This window comes from Sebastes umbrosus, chromosome 2 (genome assembly GCF_015220745.1).
Source record: "Sebastes umbrosus isolate fSebUmb1 chromosome 2, fSebUmb1.pri, whole genome shotgun sequence".
NCBI lineage: Eukaryota > Metazoa > Chordata > Actinopteri > Perciformes > Sebastidae > Sebastes > Sebastes umbrosus.
This window is the reverse complement of record NC_051270.1, coordinates 9,530,156-9,552,535: the sequence shown is the minus strand read 5'-3', so window position 1 is coordinate 9,552,535 and position 22,380 is coordinate 9,530,156. Positions and strand designations below refer to the sequence as shown.

Here is a 22,380-nt window from a genome sequence, read left to right as displayed (position 1 = left end):
AGGAAAACAGATATGACTCCAGTTTTCCCATTTGTTTATCTTCACATGACTAGATACAGAACATTTTAATTAAATTACATAATAAGGAAGCCCAAGTCAGCAGAATGTGCAGTGCAAAGTCATGTAGAGGCGTGAAGATCTTAATTTTTTATTTTGAAGCCACTGGTCAAGAGCTGATGATGATTTGTTCATCTCATTTGAACTTAGTACGTTCTGTGCTGTGTGCAGCTCCACTGATCTGACAGCACATCGCCCAAATCAACCATGAGTTGATCAGGATCTAATCTGACAGAGTAGTTTTGCTGCTAAACAGGTAAAACCAGATGTGCAACGTCAAAATATGTCCCTCAGGAAACACTTGCTGGAGTGGTAATCAAAACCAATATAACAACAACAATCCTTGAGCACACGCTGTGCCAGTGATTTAGTCGGCAGGAACAATTTACAACAAATCACGCTACTAATCAAACCTTTCAAACCAACAAAGATTAGAAATAAATTACTAAATACAAACTGTAAAAAGCATAGATACCTGAGTATAGATCGATTCCTGTTCCTGAAAGAGACGTCTGAGATTATACCAGGGAGGAAACTAACAGGTGCATTGAAGAGACACTGAAATATCTCAAGTAGAGCAGAGAGACAGGAGAGAGAGCTGCGAGGGATGGTAAATAATAAAGGAGGAGATCACGGAGTAAAAGGAAGTTGAGAGAGACTGTGGCTTACTCAATCATTACGACTGTGTGCCTGCCTCTGCCATCTGCCACATGAAACATTTCTAGCCATCTTCACCTTTTTTTAGCTGTGGTGCTGCTGAGTTTTCACTGTCCCACAGAAACTCTCTTTGCTCTTCTCTTTGGCTCGGCAGCAACAGAAGGAAAGGCGAATGCAGGGTTGAGGTTGTTGCGGTATTTGGACCATTTATTTAAACTTTAAAAATGCTGCCCCGACACGACCACAGACTTCTAGCATCAACCAGCAGCTGCACTAGAGGGATTACATATAAGTGCCTTGCTCACGGGTATCTCGCTGTTAATCGTTTAGGGAGGAGAGGAATGCAAGATTAAAGACCCCTATACAGATTCACCAGATGGCTCAGAGATTTGAACTAATAACCTTTGTAACTAGATCACTTTACTGACTTTACTCTGGAAAGTGTTGAATCAAACGGACTTCTAACGGACAGTAATAAGACATGATGGCTTGAGTTAGGCTTGTCGCGGTAGTCGGTGTTACCGGTGTTACACGGTGGTCGGGCACACACAGATTACATTAAGTACCCAACGGCCCCACACATTTAGTTCATTTTGGCGTATCAGCGGCATGTTATCAATACAAAGTCAGACGACGGACACTACAAACTGACCGTGAATGCATCCATACAGAGTCTCAGCTCAGAGTAGCAGGAGTCATATTTCACACACATGGGATGAGAGAGAGTTGACAGACAAGACGATGCGAAGCGAAGCAAAAAGCAAAAGCAACAACTTGGCAATATTTCAGATTTAAACCCAATGCTATAAGGGAACCATAACATTAATGAGGCCATGGCTGCGGAGCAGAGATCAAAGTAAGCACACTACATATATTGAACGTCATCTTTTCTTGTAAAATGTCTGGTATAAATTTGTAACACCGGTGTTGTGATGAGTTTATTAACCGGTGGGAAAATTCCCTCACCGTCACATCCTTAGCTTGAGTCAGTCTGACTGTGTTAGACACACTATTTGTCATCAACTCCCGAATGTAACCACGAATACCAACAAACAACACTGAGGTGGCCTACTGGAATTTGAGCTAGAGGAAAAAGATAATCACATCCTTTCTTTGTAGCAGAGCAAAGAAGTCATGTGCGTGTCTAATCCACAGCCGTCGTCCCCCATTTTTATCTAACTGAATGAAAAATAGAGCAGCGTGACAGAAAACCCTCTCCCACCAGAGGCAGACAGACAGGTGGGTAGACAGGCAGCCCTTCTGCCTGCCTCTCTGACATAGCAAGTGACAGGCTCGGGCTCACCACTGATGACGGATTACAAAAGCAGGGAGGCAGGAAGTGGAAGAAAGAACGGAAGAGGGAGAGAGAACCCCTCCTCCTCTTCTTCCTCCTCCTCCTCCCTTCTCGATCTCTGGGAGGCTGCTGGACTGGAGAAAGCAGAGGGGAGGAAGGGTAGCGGTGACGGCTTATTGTTTGAGCTCTGTGTGCTGCGGTTCCAGTGTCAGCACACACTCAACCAGGCCTGCTATTTATATCCTCTCAATATCCATGCAGGCGGAGGCAGGCTGCAGTCGTTTTCATCATCGCATACATTATGGAGACGCTGCATTAAGGAGTCTGCCTGCTGTGAGAGTGCCTGCTTGTACTACTTTTCTTTCAGGATTTCCCCATTTATATTGGACCATGTTGAGTGCTGCATTCAGGATTGTACGCTGTTTTATTGTTTTTAGAAGCACATGTGTACAAATACAAACATAAAGCATAATTCAATCAACTAAATAAATTAAGGGCAAATATATTAACCAAATAGTCCAGCAATTTAACATACTGTTTTCATAAAATTGGAGGACTTGTTAGAGAAAGACTAAATAAAAAATGGGCAAAGTCGAAGCAGAGGCTGAGATATCCTGTCTTTTAGTTCCTGGTAGGGGTCATGCTCCAAAAACGCTGGACTCTACACTTCCTATAATGCAACTCAAACACATATGTCACAATAAGCATGATAAGCAAAACAGCCAAGAATACACTGCAATTTTCACTGCAACAAACAATATGAAGACCTAAACTTAGGCTCTTGGAAATTGTGGTGGGGATTTTTCCTCAATCGATTAAATTATATTTAATTGTATGATTGTTCGTAGTTAACCGCGATTAATTACAAATTAATCACACATTTTTTATCTGTTTAAAATGTACCTTAAAGGGAGATTTGTCAAGTATTCAATACTATTGTAAACATGGGAGTGGACAAGCTGCTTTATGCAAATGTAAGTATATATTTATTATTATCAATTAACAACACAAAACAACAACTAATATTGTCCAGAAACCCTCACAGGTACTGCATTTAGCATAAAAAATATGCTCAAATCATAACATGGCAAACTGCAGCCCAACAGGCAACAACAGCTGTCAGTGTGTCAGTGTGTTGACTTGACTATGACTTGCCCCAAACTGCATGTGATTATCATAAAGTGGGCATGTCTGTAAAGGGGAGACTCGTGGGTACCCATAGAACCCATTTTCATTCACATATCTTGAGGTCAGAAAAAGGGCATGCCAGTTTTTCCTCGCCAAAATTTTGCGTAATTTAGCCTAGTTCGCAAAAAGCTAATATGACATGTTGGATTCCTCAGGTTTTCTAGTTTCAAATGATGCCAGTATCTTAAACCTGAGCCCGCTGCAACCTAAAAATCACAAGTTGCGTTAATGCACTAAAAAAATTATTGACGTTACGTGTTAACTTCGACAGCCCTAATTTTTCACACTAAATGGACAAAAACGATTATTGAATAATCGGAAAAAATAGATCAATCGCTAATGAAAATAACTGTTAGTTGCAGCACTACCGGCGTGATGAAAGATAACCTCTCATCACAGTAGTTTTATGTTGAGTATGTAGTGGTGAGAGTTAAGGAATTAAAGTGAAACATGCTCAGAAGTACAGTAACAGCACTGTGTGTGTGTGTGTCGGTGGTTGGCATCAACTATCCATTAACTATTACATGTGAGAGGATGCAGGTGTCTGTGTTAAAAGGCAGAGAGGAACATCAGGATAGGATGACTGAGGAGGACGACTCTGGCCTGAGTGCTAAATGATATGCGGAGGCAGGTAAGAGAAGGAAGCTCCAACAGTGGCACTGGGAGAGTTGGGAGGAGGTGGAGGGGATGCAGGCTGAGAGCTAGAGGGTTGTGGGACTCTGGGAGGCTCGGTGCTCTTTTGACAAGACATCTGCTTGGCAGGTGCACACACACACACACACATACACACTCCTCAGCCTTTGCTTATCCTCTCAATGTTACTGACGATGAATATACACACAACCACAAAAGTACACACAAAATGCCCTCATCCTCTGGTCTAATATATGCTGCCACTTACATACATATGCAAACACATTCTCCAACCATGGCCTAATATATGCTGTCTCTCAAACACACACAAACACACACACACACACACACATATATGCAGAAGTGGCTTCAAACATCCCAGGAGGTGCGAGAGAATGAGCGAGGAAGGACGGGGCGGGGGGGAGCTGCTCGCTGCTGCTTTCACTGCTTCTCCTCCTCCTTTGATGGCAACACATGACAAGCCCTCCATTCAGACCAGAGGAGGAGGAGGAGACGAGGAGGCAAAGCACGAGGATGGAGACACAAAGAATGTCATTAGCAGCAGCCTCAGCAGGGTGCTGGTACAATATGGCAGCGGCATTAGTGGTGACTGGAGCTCCAAATCTCTTCAATAAAAGAAGCATTCAGAGGCGGCAGCACTGACACCATGGAGGAAAAATCACACTCAGTGGACTAAAAAGAAGGGAGAGAAAGAGGGAGAGAAAATGGAGACAGAGAGGGAGAAGCTAAAGGCAAAATGTAAAATCGCAAAGCACACAGGAATACTATTGGGCTCAAAATAGAGATTATACAGATTACCTGAGCGAAGAGTAATCCCAAATTGAGAAATTGACTATGTGCAGTGAGCGAAGCCTCTAAAATGAAGGTAGACATAGAAAGACTTGGTTTCCCTAAGAGAGAACACAATAACAGATGGAATAAGAGCTGTAATTTCTTATGAAAAATGAGATACAATCATCAGGTTGTCACATTCAATACAACGAGTAGACAGCACAGCGGTCCAAATCTGGAGCCCTGGAAAACTGGGCAACCGTTTCTGCTCAGCAATCCCCCCCTGAAATGACTTCTAAATCATTGGACACATTAGCAGACGTTGCGTGAATTAACTGACAAATCAGTCTTGGCAGAAAACGTGATAAAATAAAAGTGAAGCTGCCCTCATGTTCATTATTCTGTTTAAGTAATTATATGTTTGAGCTAAATTTCAGGCCCAGCTGAATATCTTTATTTTCGGTTACATAACATTTTCTAAACCGCAAATTAAACATCTTGTTCCAAGGAAGCATATTTGAATTTGAATTAAGAGTTCACAGCGAGAGAGAGAGAGAGAGAGAGAGTGAAGAGGAGACGGAGAGATAGAGAAAGCACGACCGACATGGGGAGATGTAGAAAGGACGAAGAGAAGCACACAGATGGAGAGGACAGAGATCAGGAGAGCAAGGGCATCGAGGAGTTAGAGGGGTGGAGACGACGGAGGAGGGAGGATGGAGGATGGAGGGTGGAGAGACAGACATGAAAGTGTTGCCTGGTGTCTTGGCGGTGGACTGCGTCTGCCGGTCCTTAATATTAACAGCAGTCATCTGTCGGTTCCAATGCCAACCATGAATAATAGAGGCTCCACCCAGCAATGCCAGCACTCTGAATTATTAATTCACAAACCACAGACTTGCATTAGCGCTCAGTGTGTGGGGCACTCTCTCCACTGTAGGGGTACGGGCACATTTGCCTGCTTAGAGTGAACCACATGCGTGCGCTGCTCACACACAGGAAGTGAAAAGCGCATAGTGCATGTGCACAGATTTGACACATGCACACTCTCGCATGAATATTCACACCGACAGGAAGTGAAATGATTTTAGTCTCTGAAGCGTCTCACAGGTTTTTCCTTAGAAACCTCCGCTGGTGCAGAGCTGCTGATAGATTTTACATTTTGGGCAACAACAAACAGAGATGTTCCGATAAAAATGTTTCCTTCCCGATACCGATTACGATACCTGAACTTGCAGTATCGTCTGATAACGAGTACCGATCTGATACCAGCGTGATTAAAAAAAATATATATAGCTATTATTATTATTTAACAGCTCTTTACTGCTGACCATACATGGTCTTTGTTGTATGGCCTGGCTCAGGTTAAACCCTTTGTAAAACATGAACAGATTTTACAATGAAATATTTCCAAATTACATTTTCCTCGCTCTGACTACCGATACACTCTCAACTAGCACCGCACTGTTGTTGTTTGCCATCGTCCCGTGACAAACTACCTGCCATCAGTTCTTCTTCGCTGCTCTAAAACAGTAGTTGCCAGTGGCAGCCATGATACATCCATGGCGGCAGCACAGGCGAAGAAGAATTGGTTTCCAGTTAAACAAGTTGATTTTTTTCCTGGGTTAATAAATGATGGTATTGGATCGGTGCATAGACTGAGGTACTCGCCGATAGCCAATACTGAATTTTGGGACGTATCGGAAGCATTTCGAATACTGGTATCAGTATTGGAACAACTCTAACAACAAATGTGGTTTATTTAGAATAAACGTTGCTGTTAATGACACGTCATATCACCATTTCAGAGTCAGAGTTTAATAATCATGGAATTATGGGCATTGACTCAACACTAAAAAGGGTCTTCAAATGTCAAAACACTGATATAAAATATAAGAAATATTTGGTTCCCCAAATGTTTGAGAGATGAAAGTGATAAACAACTGCCTGAGCAATATCTAGCAAAATAACCACTTAATAATCATCATTGTTTCAGCTACAACAGTACAACCCCAGAGACAACGCTATCTGGGTCATTAGATTCTTTTCATAGGCGAGGTTAAGATTTGTAGCCTAATTAGCTGAAAGGAGAACTGCCTGACAGCTGTAAATCAGTGCAATACTGCTTAGATAGGACATTATAGGCTACACTGGGAGTAGGTGAAGGTCTGACGGCTGGGTGTGTGTCTGCGAGTCAGAGATGAAACACTGTGGCATGTACTGTCACTTCTCCCAATGTACAGTATGCCCTAGTTTAAGCCCTCATAAAAAAAAATCACACCACACATAAAACAACGATTCACAAGCAAACACAATCATGTGCACACAGCAGGCAACTCTTACTCTTATCAGCGGCTTTGCATCTGCTGCAAGCAGTACCTCACAGATACACTCCACACCTCTCGATCAAAGCAGGAAAACAACCCTGCTTCCCCACGCACAAAGCCAGCAAACACAACCTGCCAACCAGTCTCCAGTGTCAGGCAGGAAAACAAAACACATCAGCTGAAGCAGACAAAAACTGAAACACAGAGAACAAATTAATGTAGAGTAAAAGAACGTTGAGTTAAAGTATTTGAAAGAGTGTGTGATCTACAGAGAGTTTGGTGTATGCTGAAAAAAAATTCATTAATGCACCACGTTCAGAGTGTGTTTTCACCTGTAGGAGAGGACATTGGGTGATGAGGTGATGGTGATGATGTGGGTGGGAAAAGCCCAGGTAGACGATGAAACACACAAGAGGGATCACAGAGGAGAGTTCCTGCTAATGCAGAGCCAATGTTTGCAGAGGCAGCAACTGCAAATCTTGCCTGCGGATAGCAGGGCTCAGGGATTTCTTCAGTAAATTCACAAAAGCTTCACACACACACACACACGCGCTGCGTGCAGTGATGATAACCCTGTTCACTCTCACAGCCCAGGGACAGGTATACAGCCTTAAAGAGAAGTCTGGGTAAATAGGCCTGAGCTGTAGGACCACAGTTTCTTTTCAATATTGGCCAGAAACAATGTATGTCATGATAATTTTGTCCCTCGTAATATCTATTGAATGAACATGATTTTATGCAAAATCACTATTCTACATGTAGCCTCTCCCACCATATCAAAGACCATCCCTGGGTCCCAGAGTAGCACTAAAGCTCTCCCAACACCTGTGGTTCAGTTCCATTGGTCCAGTCCAGATAAAACTAACAAACGTTGGACCAACTGAACACAGCATTAATGGTACTCTGGTTCTTTCAAATGCTACAGGTACTAACTACTGGTTATTCTTAGAACTGCAACGATTAGTCAATTAATCAATTAGTTGATTGAAACACTAGAATTATCGACTCGTAGTTGTATGCCTCCGCCAACAGTCAAGTTGCAGTTTACATCCATGTCTGTCCAAAATGTCATCATGTCATCATTTTATCCTGTTAGACATGTGTGTATAAAATTGTCATAATTAGCATATGAATTCTTGAGTTATGGCCAAAAAACATATGTGAGGTCACAGTGACCTTGACCTTTGACCACCAAAATCTAATCAGTTCATCCTTGAGTCCGGGTGGACGTTTGTGCCAAATTTGAAGAAATTTGCTCAAGGCGTTCCTGAGAATGGGACAGACGTGAGGTTAACGTGACATTTGACCAACAAATTCTAATCAGTTCATCCTTGAGTCCAGGTGGACATGTGTGCCAAATTTGAAGAAACTTCCTACAGGTCTTAGATATCGCGTTCAAGAAAATGGGACGGATGGACGGACAACCCGAAAACATAATTAACCGGCTACTGTTCTAATAATTGATTACTTGTTGTGAGTAATTTTTTTGAAGACAAATACCAAACTTCTCTGGTTCCTGCTTCTCAAAAGTGAATATGTTCTGGTACCTTAGAGACTTCTGTGACAGTAAACTGAACACTATGGGGTTTTGGACTATTGGTCAGACAAAACAAGACATTTGAAGAAATAACCTTTTGCCTTGAGAGATTATGATTGGCATTTTTCTGATATTTTGTAGACCAAACGATTAATAGAGAAAATAACCGACAGATTAACTGATAATGAGATCACCAGTTGCCTATAAAATGTTCTAAAATAGCAAAACAATACCTGTTGCATTTTAAAAGCCCACGGTGACGTCTTCCAATGGCTTATTTCTTTCTGATCAACAGTTAAATACTTCTATAAAAAAAATATATTCAATTGACAATTATACAAAAATTACACAAAATCGTCACATTTGAGTAACGACTCTTATTTTGGCAGGATTATTGCTTAGACAATGAATTATCTAAATTATTGTTGATTCACTTTCTGTCAATCAGCTAATCAATTAATTGTTTCAGCATTAGATTATATATATTTAATATAACATGTGGTGACACACGGTAGAGAGACAGCAGGAAGGAACAGCGTAGGACACACTGTGGACACCTGAGTAAACATCCTGACCTTGAATTGCATTTTACAGTGAAACACAGCAGCACACAGGCTCTTAAAAAGGTACTAGAATAAGACCTCAGCCATGTGCTGGATACACCAACAACACACCATTCAATATATACAGATACAAGGCCATGCGCTTATAAAAGGGTTCAGGACTGGTCCAGGAAAAATGGCTTTACACGAGCACATAAACAGACTGGGACTTTATTACTGCAATAACATCATAGTGACAACATAAAGTGCCTCCTATGCCAATAACAATAGACAATCTTCTGGCTGCCTGGCTGAGCTAAATGCAGGAAGTGTATCTGGCAACAAGCATGAAAATAATCTACGACCTAACATTTATCCAAACTCTGTCCCTTACGTGACACAATGAGGTTAACATTGAAACATGTTGAAGAATATGCAGGGAGGGGTCTGCTGCACGTCCTAAACGGTTGGTACATTCTTACGTTCCCCGGAGACTCAAGACAGAGCTTTGCAGAAACTTGAGACGGGTGGCTTTTTCTTCCTCCGATGCTGCTGACCCCGCGGTCTACTCAGACTAGAGGCTTGGACATCAGCAAGAACAGCAGATGTGTGTGGCAGAGAGCGACCGTGTAATGATATATGGGTCTGAATGGGTGTGAGTGACTGCACATGTGTGTGCATAAGTCAGATCGGGTACGAGACTGGAATGAGAGGAAGTGTGAATGGAATTGTGAATGGGTGAGTTGAGAGAAAAGACGTGAAAGTCAACGGGTCAGCATCGACTATAAATACAAATCACTACGAACAACACTCAACTGCAGTAATCCCGTTTCCTCAATTGGATGACACCCTTTTCTAGGAACCGAGAATTGAACTAGCACACTTCATGTCGAAAGGCAGAAATAGATATGATGACTTATAATACACTAAAGAGCAGAGCCGCTAGTTCACACAGCAAAGGTCATATATTGAGTGTGGCTATCACCTCCTAACTAAATTGATCGCAAAATGAGATGTATTGGGTTCTGGGTGGCTCACCGTCTTGGCTGAACGGAGAGACCCTGTATCAGGTGGCAACACTATATTGATTTTTCACAACCTGCACTAAGCAGAGGACAGAGAGAAACTGTGTATTCACACGCACAATAGGGCTGCACAATAGGGCTGCACAACTAATCGAAATTTTATCAAAATCACAACATGGCGTTCTGCAATTTTCAAATCGCAGTATTTGTTAAAATCACAATATTTCTTAAAGGCAAAATGTGTGTAAAATACCATTTTATATTAAATATTGTGGTGCTGCAGAGATGTCCTAGCCTACACATCATATTCATCAGGCTTAATCAAACATCTTTCTTTGGTATAAATCTCTGCAGCAATCACAACATAATAATTTTAATATGCTTTTCATTGAAAATTAGAATAATGATGTAAAAATTGCCATTCCCTCTAATATCGCAAATCATATCGTAATTGCAATATCAGTCCAAATAATCGCTATTAGATATTTTTTTCAAAATCGTACATACTTAACGCACAATAATATTATGAAAATGATATCCTGGATCTTTACTGGGATACAGCATTTGCATGAAACAACCAGTACACAGTTTATTCCTGGTACCTGTTTGGATAGAGATTGTTTATTTTTTATTTAATAGTTTCACTGCTGTGTTGTTTAGTGGTAAACAGTGAAAACAATAAACATTTTCATTACAGCCAATAACATACTGGCTTATATCCATATGTATATTACTATAGTATATTACTGGTTTATTCTAGTTAATGCAACAACTCACATACATACATAATGAAAAAATCCTGAATATGACGATGATAGTAGGATGCATGTTAAGTTAATGAGCAGAAAAATAAAATAAAAAGCTAAAAAGGGACAAGATAGGAGACAGAGTGACAGTATTTCTATAGAACGCACAAGACTGCTGTTGTGTTTTACAACTGTGCTTCATTATGAGTGAAGTTTACATCTAACTGTATGAGACTGCTCCCTTTTGTTGAAATGTTGGAAACAGTCCAAGGAAAGATGCTCACCAGGTAATAAATACATTTATTACCTAGATTATAATCACCAGTATTAAATGATCACCAGAGCATACTACTACATCTGTTTCATATTAGTTTTAAATTACGTGGCTATTACATTATGAATACTGAGTGAAGATGGGTTAGAAGAGAGAACAGTTATGTGGGCTATTGTATTCATTACCCATCCAGCTGTTTGTATTTCTTTTTTTTTGTGCACTTATCATTTATTTCCATATGCAATCATAGAGAAGTGAACATACAAATATGGTACAGTAATCGCATTACAAATGAAAGCGTCGCAGTGGCTTTTCTTACTCATGTTCATCATTCATTCAAATTATTCTAAGCAGTATGCAGTCACCCATATTTCTTCAAATGTCCATTGGAAAACTAGATAGTAAAAATGAGAGGGTCGGAAGAAATCTCCGTTTGTCACTGTACCCTCACTATATATGCAATCATCTCTGTATACATGGTTCCAATGGCATGTACTACATGCATCCTGCGCCAGCAGTTTGTATTTCTATAAATGATATGCTACTAAACAGCCATTGGCTCACATGTGGAGCGGGGCGAGCTGGTCGAAGCTGTTAGCTGAAATGGAAGATGAGCTGTTGTGCTGGTAACTGGTAATGAGGATCTAAATAAATGTTGAAAAGTATTGATTCTCAGTGATGAATAGGATGCCAGCTTCTCCAGTGACAGCAAAACACCATGATGATGACATTCTTGTGTTCCTAGGATTTACATGTATGATAAAACGGTAGAAGATAAGACCTAAAGAATTAACCATCTGCCTAGTATCTCTAAATCCATCATTCAGTATCTACGTATGCATCAATCTACCTCTCAGTAAGTCCTGGGGCTCATCAGCCGGTGTATCAGAAACATGTCCAAATGTAGGCCACGGTCACCAGTAATAACATCTCCACACTGCGCAGGTTTAATCTCCCGATTGAAAACATCAGGAAAAAAATGTTTGCTTTTATTAAAAAGATAGCCTGGGGGGAATTCTACACAAAGAAAAGATCAAGTAAAATATTTCCTTTAATAGAAAAGCCTGTATTAGAGTAGACCTAATTCAGGTTACTTTACTTTTCAGCACTCTCTGTGACATCATTAAAGCAGAAGCATTTATGTGCGTCTTTGAAGTGATGCACTTCAAGTGACTCAACTTCCCAAACACTACTCTGGGAGTGCATGGACCGGTAGATAAAAGAGGAAGCACTTGAGTCTCCCTGCTGAGACAGGATTCATTATTATCATCAGTGATTCATCTTGTACTCTTTCATGACATTCACAATAATGGCAGAGGATGTGTCTATACATTTAAAGCCATCAACTTTAACCTGACTGCACTACTTCCCCTTTATCACCCAACTTTGTTGAATACTTGATTTTGATTGGTCAATCACGGCGTTCTACGGTCTGTTATTTTTTTATAGCAGACCGTTGCTATGTATAACAGACTGTTGCTATGGGCGCAGTTCTGATGTCGGACTCCGTCAGACCGTTTTTGTGTCAAATTATTGTTATTTTATAGTGCAATTGTCGATCGCACTATAAAATTGTTTACATCATGAGAGCTACATACAGTATACATCGTGAGTGACATGGCTTCACATCAGTGAAGCGACCAGATGGTAATGTCCGTTTTAGGCTAATCCACTCAAAAAGATACCTGACAAATTAAACTACATTGCAATGAAAAATCCTTTAACTCAAATTTTGACCTAAAGCAGTTCTGTTGATTTTCAGCTTTACTCCCAATGGCCTCAAACAACATATATTAAAAAGCGACAGCTGCTTCCGTATAAACTGCGACAACTGAAATCTCAGTCATCTCAGGGTACAGTAGTATATATCATCGTATCGCCCAAATGTTTAATAATATGGTGTTGTAAATCTATGCCTTTTTGCTATGACTTTTAAATGCCTATTTTGAACAAATAGTGCAGTTTCATATTGTGCACGCTAGCAAGATGAAGGCAGTTTAAACCTGAAACATCACAAGACCAAACCTGCCCGAAACCAGACTGAGGTTGGACACGAGGCTTGGGAAAAGTACAGTCTTTGTTATTATCAGCGTTATTTCACACAGCGAAATGACTAAGGTTACTGTTTAGACCATCAAGTAGCAACTCAAATTATCACAAAAGATGAGACACTAAGGGTAAATAACAAAAAATAACAGCGAGTGATTGATGATCATTATAGTTTACGTCACAGTAAATAATTAAGACTTTCAAATCGCATTGTTGGGGCGAAGACCAGAAAACTTCTTAGCTTTTAGTGCGAAATATTAAGAGATAGAGACGGCTCATTCATCAGCTGGAAATGTGAAAGCTATGATTTCTGGCACATGTAAGACAGTGAAGGCAGCACTGCTGATCAAACACCATGTTTGAGTTAGACTGGTATTTTATACACAGCTTCGGATTGAAGTTAGTTATTCATCAGCTGAATTTATTTCTGTGCTGCTGGCGTTACTTTATCACAATCAAATGTTTATTTTACAAGAGCACAAGTCTGTTCCTCCAAAACATCCTGGGGCCAGCATCCCTTATCACAGACCTACAATACAACAGCTAGATATATAACATGAAACATTCCCCATAAATGCCCTGTCGCTTCTTAAGCTTTCCTATGTTTTTCTTATTAGATTCAATCTAATGAGGACTCACAGGCAGAATGTTAAACAAGCAACAGGACTGTGGTGAGGATCTGACTGCAGGACTCACAGGAACAGTGTCCTACTGTGTGTATATTTGTCTGTTTGTCTATGTTGTGTACATTTATATACAGGAGGCGGCTTTCAAAGCAGAATTTGATAATATCATCCTATCAACATCCTACTGTAACACGATTAGTTGGCTGTCCAATTATATCCCACTATATCCCTTTCCGACCAACACAGTTACACAGGATGAACCTGTATCTGTGGTCAATAAGAACGGGTCTACATCGATCATCATACCTTGCCTGGGGACACCCATCTCAACCTGGGCTGAACTCAGCCGGACACTCAGGCTTTGATCATGTGGTTGATGTTTAAACTTGTCTTGACATGTCTTGACTGACACAAAACAGAGCAACTAGAACACTAAAGTTGCAGTCTCAGATCTTTATGAATGATGATCACATGTAATTTCACCTGTGCCAGTGTCATTTGACATGTCAAAAGTGGGCTGAATGCAAGGTAAGCATATATTAGGGCTGTCAAAGTTAACACAATAATAATGCGTTAAGGCAAATTCATTTTAACGCCACTAATTTCTTAGTAAGCAAGTTGCAATTTGGAGGTTATAGCGGGCTCAAGCTAGAGTGAAGATACTGGCATCATATGAAACTAGAAAACCTAAGGAATTCAATGGTACCATGGTCATACTAGCTTGTCGGGAAGGAGGCTAAATAATGCTCCAAACTTATCATAAATTGGCATGGAAATTTTCAAAGGGGTCCCTTGACCTCTGACCTCAAGATATGTGAATGAAAATGGGTTCTATGGGTACCCACGAGTCTCCCCTTTACAGACACGCCCACTTTATGATAATCACATGCGGTTTTGGGCAAGTCATAGTTCATGCTAAATGCAGTACCTGTGAGGGTTCCTGGACGATATTTGTCAGTTTTGTGTTGTTAATTGATTTCCAATAATAAATATACACATACATTTGCATAAAGCAAGCATATTTGTTAAATACTTGACAAATCTCCCTTTAAGGTACATTCTCAACAGATAAAAAATGTGCGATCAATTTGTGATTAATTGCGATCACCTATGGACAATCATGCAATTAAATATTCTTATTGATTGACAGCCCTAGTGACTGCCCTAGTGTATATATATATATATATATATATCAAATGTGCATCTCCAGGTCTCAGCTTTTCTGAATTGATCCACTCAAAGGAGGAAGTGTCTGACTGTTTCCCTCAGCTGAAAAATTTCTCCTTCTGCTTATTAATTAAAATCAGGTCGTTCACAACCCAAAAAACACAGACTGATCGGTCGTTGCATGCTGCTGGTTTGCACCATGGGGTAGCTCTGGGTATAGGTGGAGTGGTTAGTGAGGGATGAGGAGGGACCCATAGGCCATATTGAAACCGGTGACTTGGTAGTTTTGGCAGATTTATGTCTTAGAGCTGAGGAATTCTTCACCATGGCGTTTCTAAATTATCACCTCAGGTAGAAAATCGTTATATGGATAATAAAACATTTCAGCTGCAGGTTGCAGGAACGGGTGGGGGTTGTCTGGGTTGTCATCGGATAGATGAGGCTCCTTATATGACATCACTACCTCTTGAATGTAGCAAGCAGTAGCAACACATGAACAGTGCAAAGAGGAATCATAAACAATGAGATATGACTTTTCCGAAATGGCATATTCTAGAAATACTAAAATGTTGCATTATTGTTATCTTTGTGAGAAACAGTTCCCAGAGGGAAATCTCCAGAGGCCGTGGGCGTAGTGAAAGACTGGGCATGTGTCAGGCCAGCGACTCTCCTCATTGCCTACATTGTGCAGCTCGCCAGCAGGCGTGGCGGTAGAAGCCTCCCGGACTTCGAGGAGCTGCCTGACTGACCAGCCGCTGCCCAGATGGAGAGGCCTCGCTGAGTTTGCACGCAAGATGTCAGCCACAATGCCACTATTCTACTGGGCAGCGTGATCACTAGGAAGGAGGGCACGAGGGGGGGTTTGCCTCTATCACAGCTCAGCAGGTGCTGAACAGAAAGGAAGATATAGGAGCCACAGCAGTGGGAAAATATTTTTGACAGATGATGGTTGTGCTCTTTGTTTAAGGCAACCTGGTCATGTTTACATAGCACCTTTAGTCAATTCTCTATTAAATGTGATAGCTTTCTGTACTGTTACGCTGCTGAAAGCTGGTGTTTCTCGTCAATGTAGTTAAAGAGAGAAAAACAAGGATTTAAAGCCTTCATGCACCAAATGTTTTTGTGAAATATTATAATCATAATTGACTTATATGATGCTTCACAAGGCAACATTCACATCACACCGTAAGAGGACTAAAAGATTATCAAAGCAAAGAAAAATGACCTGTAGACTGTGTTGAAATGGCAGTTTAGAGCTGAAACTATTAGTTGATTAATAGATTAGTCAACTGGCAAAAAATAATCTGCAACTGCTTTGATAATGGATTAACCATTTCAGTCGTTTTTAAAGCAAAAGTACTGAATGTGTTAGAGGTTAAAATCTCTTGAATATGAATATTTGCTGGTTTTAATCAGCCCTTTATGATGCTTAATTGAATATCTTTGGGTTTTGGACTGTTAGCTGAACAAATACCAAACAATGAACAACAATGACAGTAAACTGAAGATCTTTGAGTTGTGGACAAAACAAGACATTTGAGGACTTCATCTTGGACTTTGGGAAACACTGGTTGACATTTTTCAACATTTTCTGACCAAACAACTAATCGAGAAAATAAACAATGGATTAATCGACAATGAAAATGATTGTTAGTTGCAGCCCTAGTATACAGTATTGTGATGTGATACACCTATTTGTCTTTACACACGTTTGAAAAGAGGAAGAGCTGCAGGTGCCATGCACATCTGCTGCCGGTTTCACTTTCCATCACTCTTCCTAAACAGGTGGACCGTGTCGCTGCTTGCCACTTTGCATCTTGCACTGTCTACAATAAACCTGCATAACTCAGAGTGTGCACATACCTTATCAGACACAATCAAATACATCACGGTGTGTGCACTGTGTGTATTTGGGTACTCACGCACCACTAACACACTATATCCGACTGCCTGAAATGCAGGCGGCCATGAAGTAAATTATGTTGAATGCATCTAGAGTGATACATCCTACTGTGCAGAGTACGTCTTGTACCATCTGTGATGTCCTGTTGCTCACGAGTGTCAGTATACTGTTAAGCTCTGCACCAAAGTCTCCACGATAAATCCCTCGTCTGTTACTGCACTTGCCGATTAAAGAGACAGTGGACGTCGGAGAGAAGAGGCTGGAGGGGGAAAAAAACGAACTAAACGCGGTCATTGTGTTGAGGTCAGCAGGGCCTTGGACAGGCTTCAAATGTGCAATGAGATGGTCAGTGTACAGACAGAGGAGCCATTACTTCCCCGCTGAGCGCATAAGACAGACTCCGAGCTTAACATAAGACAGTAACACAGCTCAGCTCCTCGCAGCTTTAAGGATCGACCAGACAGCGATTTTTTCCCCCCTCCTCCTCATAACTCATCGCTAAAAGGAAGAGAGTCGACATGTAGCTTGGCCTGCGGACATGTCCTGTAGACATGTCCTGTCTCCTCTACTCCTCGTCAGGATGCACCTCAATTAGACTACTCCTATCCAGCCATCAGTCAGTCAGTGAGACGAGGGAGAGAGAGCTATTGACGGAGAGAAGATAGGGAAGAACTCAGTGTGGTCGAAGATTTAATCTGTGAGTCTTCTGCCACCTTACTCGATGAGTCTGACTTCACAGATGGAGAGCTGTACAGTCTCACTACTGAGACCAGAGCTGAGTCACGATGTGTGTAGATGACTGGTACATTACGCACTGTGTGCTGAAATAAAACATTTTGACTTAAACTCTTGCACGAATAGAAAAAGGCATTCATTGCAGGTACTCCAAGGACAGACTCTTGCAGCGGCACTATGTCGGACATCCTAGCACACCGACCCGGCAGCAGGTTAGACCTGGCAGACGTAGCATATGGATTCCTAACATGTTGCAGTCTGGTTCACCAGATTCCTCTGGGGATAATGACGAATGCCAAGCCCTCACACCCCCACCTCACTCTCCAGCCAATCTTGGTAACAGATTTCGCTAATAGAAACCCCAAAGCTATCATGCTGCTTCATCAGCAGTCTGCACTCACTGTAATCAGCACAACAGTTAAGACAGGTGGGCATCGAAATGAGATAACAACCGTCGCAAAGAAACAAACAACAGACACCTACTCTTACTGATTGTTGTTTTTTATAATCACGTTTCTTTTAGACCATTATGCACAAAATAAATGCAATGCTGAAGACAAATTTGTGTTGTCAATTTTTTAAAATGTGCAAACGAGCAAATTGTGAAATGTAATTATTAGGGCTGTCAATCGATTAAAACATTTATTAATCGCATGATTGTCCACAGTTGATTGCAAAGTAATTGCATTTTTTTATCTGTTCAAAATGTACCTTAAAGGGAGATTTGTCAAGTATTTAATACACTTATCAACATGGGAGTGGGCAAATATGCTTGCTTTATGCAAATGTATGAATATATTTATTACTGGAAATCAATTAACAACACAAAACAATGACAAATATTGTCCAGAAACCCTCACAGGTACTGCATTTAGCATAACAAATATGCTCAAATCATAACATGGCAAACTCAATCTCAACAGACATGAACAGCTGTCAGTGTGTCAGTGTGCTGACTTGACTATGACTGGCCCAAAACGGCATGTGATTATCATAAAGTGGGCATGTCTGTAAAGGGGAGACTCGTGGGTACCCATAGAACCCATTTTCATTCACATATCTTGAGTTCAGAGGTCAAGGGACCCCTTTGAAAACAGCCATGCTAGTTTTTCCTCGCCAACATTTAGCATAACTTTGGAGCGTTATTTAGCAACAAGCTTGCATGACATGGTTCCTTAGGTTTTCTAGTTTCATATGATGCTAGTATCTTCACTCTAGCTTTAAATCTAAGCCTGCTACTGCAAATTGCATTAAAGAAATTAGTGGCGTTAAAACGGATTTGCAGTAACGCGTTATTGCGTTAACTTTGACAGTCCTAGTAATTCAAATCAGACAGTCCCCTTGCCTACGTCTCTATCCAGATTATAACGCAAAATCCAATGACAGTTAGTTATCAAAATAGGCAACAAGATCCGAAGGAATATTTTAGATTTTGAGCAGTAACGCGTCAGATAACAAGCGCAGACAATGAGGTAATAAGCTAATCATGAGATTTGTTCCCTGAAAACAACCCAGGAGTGAGAGTGTTTATGTGCGTTACAAAGCAGAGCAGTCAGGCATTCATTCATGGGAACGCTATGTGAAGTAACAATGTGCTACAGACACGACTACATCGCTTTTGTCATTCGTGCCGCGGCTTGCAAAGGTATGTACATTTCAGTCAGAGAGTTACTACTGAGTGAGGGTACTAACACAACAAGGCCAAAGCTGCAGGTATGGCAGGCTATATGCAGGTCTGATTCAATAAATACCAACAACATTTAACAATAGCAGTTTATTTCTAACACATTTCATGTTCTTTAACCTGAGTGTTAGCCATCCATGCTGAAGTGTCCTTGAGCAAGATGCCGGACGTCTACCAGCTCAGTATCTTAGTCTGACCTCTGACCTCCCTCATGGAGGGATGCAAGAGAAAAACAATTCCCCTCTGGGATAAACATTATGATCACACCAGTGTTTTTCTAATGATCTGATGATCTGTCAAGCCTCTAACAAATCCTCATTCAAATACCATCTAAGAATACATTACTTAAGCAGCTGATTGATAGTCCAGTGTTGGTTATGTATGGTTCTTCTTTTGTTCCTTTTCCCTGATGATGGGCCTTGAGGCTAACTGGTTGTGGAAGTTGTGTATGAATGTGAAATTTATATATGTTTGGAAAATGTTAATGTTATTAGTGTCACACAAATATGATGTTGTATATAGTATGTATGTGATAAATGTAATGTACTTGATTTCGGACCCCAGGAAGACTAACTGGTGCCATTGGTATGAGCTAATGGGGATCCTTTTTAAATAAATAAATAAATAAATAAATAAATCTGCCATCATTATAAACAGGACAACTCTGTTGAAGCACTTCTCCACAACAGTGTACATGTATTGCAAACAAAGACAAATGCAATAATGGTAGACACATTATATTAAAACAATATATCAGTGAAGAGATCAGTGTTTCCTCAGTGCAAGAGGCTGAACCTCAGCTCCAGCCTCTCTGTTCTAGTGCTAAAATAAGTTACTGCGTCCATTATCGGACACATTCATTCCTCAGTGCTCAGTCTGTATTCCCCAGCAAAATACAAAACAATACCAAAAAAGCCAGGCCACAGTATTGCTACAGGTTTGACATGCACATGGTTGTTATTTCCAGCTGTCCCTCTACAGTCAGATCAACAACATGCTGCACAATCACAAAAAAAAACAGGCGCATCCTCTTGTAACACACAACACTGCATGGCTAACCTTGTTTTACCCACTCTCTGCTTCCCTACAATACTGGAGCACACTGTGTCAACAAACACTCATGGAGGATGGAGAGTGAAAGGTAAAGGTCAAAACCACAAAACACTAGCCGCAAACCAACGCGTCCGACTATGGAAGCATAGGGGGAGAGGAGAGGAGGAGGGTGGGTGACTCGGAGGTTTTTTTGGGGCAAAGCTGCAAAATCACCCCCAAAAACAAGAATTATAGGTAGAAAACGTAAACAAAAAAAAGTTTTTTTAATTGTGATTTTGTTTCTCTATTATCAAACATAATGAATCACACAGACTGGAGGAGGAGGAGGAGATAAATCTGTTGTTTGGACCTAGCATAAAATCGTGTCCGATAATGGATCTCGTCACATTGTGCGTTAACTAGCAGGCTAAGGCTAACAAACAGCAGTGTAAAAAAACTGGTTTATCATAACATTTCAAAGCCGTTAGTGAATGTGAAGTAAAAACCCAGACTAATACAAGAATATAACATCCAAACAATGACAATGTGTCCCATCCTTAAGCTTTGCTGAAGCTAGAAACGATGCAGCAGCAGCAGCAGCAGCACGAGACAGAACCAGAGAGACAACTCACCCAGAAAGATCCTCTGTGTCGACCTGATGTTGCTGTTAAATTAGCGATGAAGGCCCATTTATGAGGACTCCTGGCATCCAGGTTTAGCGGCGTTAACGGTGAGACAATCCCAACCAAACGTGGCTTTGCTTTGACGTTTTGTTCGGTACTCTGTGTCTGCATATGTGTGTATGTTTGTGTATGTGGAGGAGGAGCTCTGCTTTGCTGTGAGAGGCCTGCTGCTGCTGCTGCTGGATGAAATGGTCTCCACGCATGCGCAGAGGAGGAGCACAGACAACAAGGTGAGTGGTGTGAGAGCACAGCCACGTGGCCAACAGGTGGGACTGTCAACTGATGGAGGACTTGTTGTTACTGAGGGAGATTTCACCCTTTAAGCTTTTGCATGCATGCTGTGTTTCAAACCAGCTAAAAAAAACTAGTACATCTATTTAGTCTGGCTTTTCATGTAGTGTTTTATGATTTTTTTTTATAATTTTAAGTTTTTATTGTTTGTACTTATTTTATTTATCATTCAAGATTCAAGATTCAAGATTCAAGCCCTTTATTGTCATTGTGTTGTACAACGAAATTAGATTGTGATCCCATAGGTGCTAAAAAAGACAATAAAATAAAAAAAGAGATAGTGCAATAAATATATAAAAATATGTATATATATATATATATAAAATATAATACAATGTAAAATATAAAAATACAATATATTGATTCGATGACAGTTTTGCCAGATTACAGTTTTGCCAGATTATTGCACAACGTCAGATAATTGTATAATTATTGCACAGAGTGATCAGCATGTCATTGCACATATCCGTAACAGCAGATTTACAGTATTTACATTGTAAAAGTGACACAAAAGTGATCAACGTGTTATTGCACATTTACATTGCACGTGTTCAACTCACACAGAGGAGACGTCAGAGTTCAGGAGGTTTATGGCAGTTGGGAAAAAGCTGTTTTTAATTCTGTTTTAAGTCTGTTCACCATGATAGTGTTTTTACTATACTTTGTTTAATCAACATTTTATTGTTGATCATTATCTCTTTTATTCTATTTTATTAAAATTTCATTATTTTAATAAAATCTGCTTATTTTGTGTAGTTTCATAATTTGTATTTATTTATTTTTATTGTTATTTGTATTTCCTTGTATTTTCATTTATCTTTTATTATCTTAAATACCCATCTTTTATTGCTTTCTTATTCAATGAACTTTTATATTAGTGGTTTTGATGTGCATTAGTCTCTAAATCCATTTTTAACATTTTACATTTTTGTCAATCGTCTGTACAGCACTTTGAATTGCATTTGACTTGTTTGAAAGATGCTATATAAATAAAGATGGATTGATTGATGATGGATATGTTGTAATACACTGGTACATCTTGTTCTGTATCCAGGCCAAGTGGTAATTCAGAGCAGTATGTTCAAACTGGACTCTCCCACAACAGGTGTTTTTGATATCTCCCTGAGGAGAATGGATGTTG

At 40.4% G+C, this 22,380-nt stretch overlaps 1 protein-coding gene across 1 annotated transcript in view; it reads right to left on the bottom strand.

Moving 5' to 3' along the window:
• Positions 1-21,150, bottom strand: part of LOC119476337 (tyrosine-protein kinase CSK) — a 55,236-nt gene extending 34,086 nt beyond the window's left edge. The window contains exon 1 of the mRNA XM_037749768.1: positions 20,898-21,150. The gene's annotated coding sequence lies outside the window, so the exon portion shown is untranslated. The remainder of the gene's footprint in view (positions 1-20,897) is intronic.
• Between the last annotated feature and the right edge of the window lie 1,230 nt (positions 21,151-22,380).